Raw genomic sequence first — 6,771 nt, forward strand, 5'->3', positions numbered from 1 at the left:
CTGCTGCTGTTAAGCGGGCTGCTACGAATTTAGGGAATGAATCTCTCTGAAGTCCTTTAAAAAAAAAAAAAGTCCTTTTTATTTGTAAAGGTTTATGTATCCCTATCCTTGTTAAGCAATCGGTGTGTCCTGAGATTGGAGTACAATGCGCTTTGCCTAATATTCTGGGCTTCAACCGAAAGCAAAACAAAACAAGAACTTAAATCCCTCGAAGACGCCTTGAATGATCAATCTTTCGTCCTCAGTGTTGGTTCATTTGATTCGTGCCAACGTATAGAAGTCTCAACTATATTTATTTTTATTAATAAAACCTGTACTCCGTGACCGTCCAGTGTTCCTTTTGGGAACTTTTTCTAGTGCAATTTTGTAACCCTGAGGTTTAAAGATGTTTGTTTTATCTTTTCCTTTTATATCCAGAAGCAAGGCTGTTTAGAATGGATTAGTTGATTAGAACATCTGACTCGGAAAATGGGACAGCCATGAATTTGCCTGAAGACTCAGAAACATGGCTAGGGGACAGCGATTATTACCAGACTTCAAATGTCAGCAAACACTTCAGGGTTGCAGGAGGGAGAAAAGAAAACCCACAGGGTCTAATGGCTTCTGCTGTCGGGGGGTGGGGGGCAGCTGGGATGGAATTACTTGCTGAGCACCCGAGAGTCTTTTTGTTACTTGTCCAGCTGGATTGATTGGCGCCTGCTAACACTCGGTCTTCTACAACAGAAAGCAGTTATTAGCTACTCACCCGCCCACATGGAGAAGGCGGAGGTCAGGGTCCGTCTTCAGAGATGAAGTCAGCAGAGTTCGTGATTAGAGCAAGGACCACGACTAGGTAAAGTCAAGGAGCTTGGTCGGGGGGCCCCTGGGGGGCTCAGTCGGCTAAGCATCCAACTCTTGGTTTCAGCTCAGGGTCGTGAGCTCAAACCCTGCATCCGGCTCTGTGCTCAGCGGGAGGTCAGCGTGAAGATTCTCTCCCTCCACCCTTGCCCCCACCTGCTGCTCATGCTCTCTCTCCAAAATCTTTTTTATTTTTTAATATTAATGTTTTTTTAAAGATTTTATTTATTAGAGACACAGAGACACAGGCAGAGGGAGAAGCAGGCTCCATGCAGGGAGCCCGACGTGGGACTCGATCCCAGATCTCCAGGATCAGGCCCTGGGCTGAAGGTGGCGCTAAACCACTGAGCCACCTGGGCTGGCCTCCCAAATCTTTTTTTAAAAGGAGGTTGTTCATCACAGTTTGGAATCAGACTCTGAGGCTGGTGTTCAGAGGGAAGATGCTTATGAGGGAATGCCCTGGACCCACGGCAGCAGGAGGAGGGACCCAGGATCGGGCACAGGGAGAGGCTGGGCTGTGATGCGGGCCTGGCTGCAGCCCCCAAGGGGCTGTCGAGCTGAAGTGACCCATCAGAGTTGTCTCACACCCGGTGAAATGACTGTGCCTGTATCCTTACTAGTCGCTGGATGTGGGCTGTCCCTGGAAGGGTGGGACCTGGGACAAGGGGGCTCTGCAGGTAGGAGAGTCCCTTGTGAGGCTGACAGTTGAAGGCCGCCCCCTTCCCCCCCCCCCCTGCCCCGCAGAACCACAGCAGCGGGACCTGTCCTTGTCCTCGCCTCTCCCCACCCCCAGGTCCTGTTAGAAGGCTTCTGGAGCCTCGCTGTACAGAGAGAAGCTCCACCCTTCCCCTTTCCCAGGTGACCCCAACAAAATGAAGTCTCCAGTGACTCACGATCCAAAAATCACTCAAGCACTGGGCGGCACCCTCCCCTAACGCCCAGCACAAATCTAGGTCCAGTATAGCGCTGAGGGGTCGGTCTACTTTGCCAAGCAGGGATGATGTTTTACAGCCCTGACCTCACCAGGCTGCAGACCCGCAGGTGCAAACAACACTCAGGCAGTTCCAGCGGGATGTCTCGCACCTCACAGCAGCGTGCCCCAATCTGAACTCACAATTTTACTGCATTTGCTTTACCATATAACCACCCACCCGCCAACCCTTACTTTGTCTAAATACATATTGATTTTAACCACTCCTCACTGCACAATTCAATGGCATTAAATACATTTGCGGCGCTGTGTACCCGTCCCTACCATCTATACCCAAAACATTTTCATCGTCCTCGACCCAAACTCCGTATCCATTAAATAGTATTTTCTTCCCCCTCCTCCCCACCCACTGGGAACCTCTGTTCTATTTTGTGTCTCCATGAACTTGCCTGTTGTAGGGCATCCCATGTAAGCAAAGTCCTACAACATTCGTCCTTGTGTGTCTGGCTTATTTCACTGAGCATAATGTTTTCAAGGCAGCGTGTATCAAAATGTCATACCTGGGGATCCCTGGGTGGCGCAGCGGTTTGGCGCCTGCCTTTGGCCCAGGGCGCGATCCTGGAGACCTGGGATCGAATCCCACATCGGGCTCCCGGTGCATGGAGCCTGCTTCTCCCTCTGCCTGTGTCTCTGCCTCTCTCTCTCTCTGTAACTATCATAAATAAATAAAAAAAATTAAAAAAAAATGTCATACCTTTTTACGTTAGGTGGTATCCCCGTGTGTGTATATACATGTGTTTATCCACGCACCTGCTGGGAGCTCTTCCTTATGTCTTTCCAGTGATAGCACAACCGTCCCATAAACTACCATCCCCTAGCCGCCTCTGACACTTTTTTTTAAATTTCTTTTTATTGGAGTTCAATTTGCCAACATATAGCATAACACCCAGTGCTCATCCCATCAAGTGCCCCCTTTCACTTCCTCTCTGTTGCCGTAACAACCTTCCTAAGCAGTAGGATGCTCCTTGGATCTATTTGTCGCCCTTCCTCAGCCTCCCTGACCCTGTCCCACTCGGCTCCAGCGTGTTGCTCAATCTAGAGCGCCGTTCGTGGCCTTGGCATTGCCTCTCCCAATTTCTCCAGGCTGCTCTGCTCTTCGCTCCTTCACACCTGGCGCTTCGGCCACACCGAGCACCTCACCCTGGCGCAGGTGCGCCAGGCCGTGCTGCCCACTTGTCTTGCTTTGTGCTGTTTCTTCTGCCTGGAACATGATACATGGCATTTTTTTTCTGCAAAGAAATCTCTACTTGCTACTCAAAAGCCAAATTAAATGTCATGTGTGGGAACATGCCTCCCACCTGCACCAGGTAATCTGTTGCTCCTTCTCTGTTTGCCCGAAGCATTTTGTTCCTTCCTCTCCCTTCACTCCTATTGAACATACTGCAATAACTCACTGGCCTGCCTTTTTTTTTATTATTAGATTGACCTCTGCTTGGACCGTCAATTCTTTGAACATCTATTCCCTGGGCCTGGAAGCTTAGTACCACAAAGGGTGCTGCGTATAGAGTGATGTGGCTGGGTGACGCTGTCCGGGCTTGAGGACCACCCCCACTACTGAGCGACGGGGGCCTGGGCACGTCGCGCCCCCTCTGCGCTTGTTTCTTCGTTTGGAAATAATCCAACATCCTAGAGTGGACCTGAGAACTACAGGAAGTGATGGATGTGGAATCGTCCTTATAAAACAATTGTGGAGAGCTCTAAAATGGCCAGTCTCATTAGTCTTCATGTACTTCTCCTTCCAGATTAATTTCTCCTTCTTCGGGGAGTTTCCAGTTTGGGGAATTAGTCTTTGAAGAATAGACCACCAATAGCAGGGGTATAGTTTTGGAGTAGATGATCCATTGGAGTTATTTTCACACTGCTGGGTTTGTTTGTGTGAGTGGGTGGGAATGCAGCATGCAGAGTTTAGGCGGTGAAAGAAAGGACTTTCTAATTGTGTAGTGCTGGGGTGGCTGCGGGCTCCGAGGTAGGGAGGCAGTCCCCCATCACTGCAGGCATTCAGGCAGATGCTTGTGGGACTTACCTGCCCCGCGAGGAGGCCGATCAGAGAATCAGAGGAAGTATGACCTGGCTGGGAGGCAATGGAGGGCTGAGCTACTGACCCCTGAGGCTCCTCCCCTTTCTGGAGGGGCTTGATTCTAAAATTTATGTACAAACCGTTCCAAGAGATGGATCAGGCTTTTGTATTTTACTTAGGGGATAAGGCAAATTGGGGCCCCTGGGGGGCTCAGTGGTGGAGCATCTGCCTTCGGCCCAGGGTGTGATCCTGGAGACCCGGGATCGAGTCCCCCGTCGGGCTCCCTGCATGGAGCCTGCTTCTCCCTCTGCCTGTGTCTCTGCCTCTCTCTCTTTCTCTCTGTGTCTCTCATGAATAAATAAAATATTAAAAAACAAAAATCTGTTCCAAGAGATGGATCAGGCTTTTTGTCTTCTATTCAGGGAATAAGGCAAAAATGGCAGGGGTTTCCTTTCCTCTTGAAGTGAAAGTTGTAGATTTTATGTAAGACCACAGGAACAAATATGACATTTCTACTTTGTGAGCCTGAGCTAAAGCTGAGATTTGATTCTGAAATATGAAAGCAAACTGTTACTAGCTCAATTTAAGTCTCTAGGATTTATATTTATATATAACCTTTAAAGTTCTCCCAACTTTCCACCCTGGAGAAAAAGGAGAAATTACAGTAATCTTACTTAGGGCTGGAAGTCTAGAGAGACACGAGTTCTAGGTTAATGGAAAAGTGACCCTGTTTTGCCTGGGCTTCCAGCAGTTTCCACCACCTTTTAACTGTTGTGAACTCTCACACCCAGGGACACAGTTACGAGTCTCACGTATTAAATTGAGTGCTTTTGTGGTCCAAGCTCAATTTACAGATCACTTTTAAAGATGTTTCTTCATGGTATTTTTAAGAGTACCGTTTGTTTTTAAACATCACCCTTTTACAGCCCAAAGCAGCTTCTTAATGCCGTTATTGCTCATGGCAAACCCATTTCATTTCTCTAAAAACTACTTCTCGGTGATTTTCTCTGTATTCTGTCTCCACCCTAGTGCACCTGCGCAGCCCGCTCCCTGCCCCAAACCCACACAAAGCTGGGACTGAGTCAGAGGCACACAGTGTTGGCATTGGGAGACTCCTAGATTTCATCTCAACTAGCTCATGTCTTTGCAACCCCCACCCCCGCCATCCTCTTATTAAGAATGAAGAAACTGAGGTATGGTGTGGCCAGGGGTTGCTCACAAAGCAAGTAGCAGCAACATCAAGCTCGGTCGCAAGGACTTTCGAGTCTCAAATGGCTTAGTTTGGTTTCCCGGAAACAGCACTTAGAAGCAGGTGCAAGTCGCTTGTCAGGTGATCCCGGGATCCCTGCAGGAACGTGAGGAAATGAGAATTTGAAAATAGGTGAGGTCGTGATCGCGGGCAGGCCGATGCTGTGGGCAGCCGGGGCTCAGCCCCCGAGGACCTCTGAGGTGCTTCCCAGGAGGCCTCCTTGTTTCTCCAACTCTAGTCTGTCGTTGGTCGGGCACTGTTCCCAGGCCCTCAGCACCCCCAACCCCCATGCGGGGGCGAAGCATTTTGCTGCAGCCAGAGGAAGCTCTCAGCACGGAGCTCTAGGACCTTCCGCAGGGAGTCCCGGGCGCAGCACTGGTGAGCGGCAGGGGCAGCCGCAGCCCCTGCGTCAGGGCCAGATGCACACCTCTCTCCTGCCCCGGCCAGTAAGCCTCAGAGCTCCCTGCCTGAGAGGCGAGAGGCTGAAACGAAACGTGATTTATAAAGGAGATTAAATGTGGTGGGTCAGGGCCGCCCGGGGGGCTCAGCGGTTGAGCACCTGGCTTCAGCCTAGGGCCTGATCCAGGGGACCCGGGATCGAGTCCCGAGTTGGGCTCCCTGCGTGGGGCCTGCTTCTCTTGTGTGTGTCTCTGCCTCTCTCTCTCTCTCCTGCTCTCTCTGTCTCTCATGAATAAATAAATTAAATCTTTTTAAAAAATGTGTTGAGTCAGTATCTGCAAATGAGCAAAGAGTATCCCGATTTGCCGGGGGCCCCGCATGCACCTTTGCACCTCCCCGCCCTGCTCATGCTGCCCCTCTACCTTGTATGACTTGTCCCAGAAAACCTCCTCATCATCCAAGGTCCAGCTCCAACATGAACTTTTTTGTTCTGCCCTTTCCCGTTTCCTTAAGGGAAATTCATCACTCTCCCCTTTTGCTCCCCTTTGCGGCGTGTTGTGCCGTGGCTCTGAAGTGTCGGGTCCGCCGTGCGCCCATCTCAGCCCTACCCTTAGCAGCAGTACTGGCGAGTGCTCATTGAGTTTAATGACGACTTTGTGTGCAGGCACTGGTTAGGGTACTCTGTGTAACCGCCTCCCTGAATCCCTCACCAACTCCTGGCAGTCGCTGCAATTAACAGCGCCAACTTGCACAAAGGAGTCAGAGAGGATCGTGTGGTTAGCAAGGGGCAGAGCCAGGAGGCTCCAGAAGGTCAGGCTTCGGACTCCCCGCTCCTAACCACTGTACGAACAGCCTCTCCCTGGCTGCTGTAGAGGGGGCGTCCCAAGGACTGACTCTGGGACATATTTCTAGCAGTTTCTTTTTTTTTTTTACCTTTGTTTTTTTTTAATTTTTTATTTATTTATGATAGTCACAGAGAGAGAGAGAGAGAGAGAGAGAGAGAAGCAGAGACATAGGCAGAGGGAGAAGCAGGCTCCATGCACCGGGAGCCTGATGTGGGATTCGATCCCGGGTCTCCAGGATCGTGACCTGGGCCAAAGGCAGGCGCCAAACCGCTGCGCCACCCAGGGATCCCTCTAGCAGTTTCTATAGCACCTCCTGCTAGGCTAATAAGCAACATCGTAGAGAGTCTCACACCGACGGGCAACCCAAGACTGACCTCGTGCAAAGACGTGAACTGGAGGAGGAGGAGGAGGCCTTGAATCCGGAGATGGGTGA

This window comes from Canis aureus, chromosome 13 (genome assembly GCF_053574225.1).
Source record: "Canis aureus isolate CA01 chromosome 13, VMU_Caureus_v.1.0, whole genome shotgun sequence".
Taxonomy (NCBI): domain Eukaryota; kingdom Metazoa; phylum Chordata; class Mammalia; order Carnivora; family Canidae; genus Canis; species Canis aureus.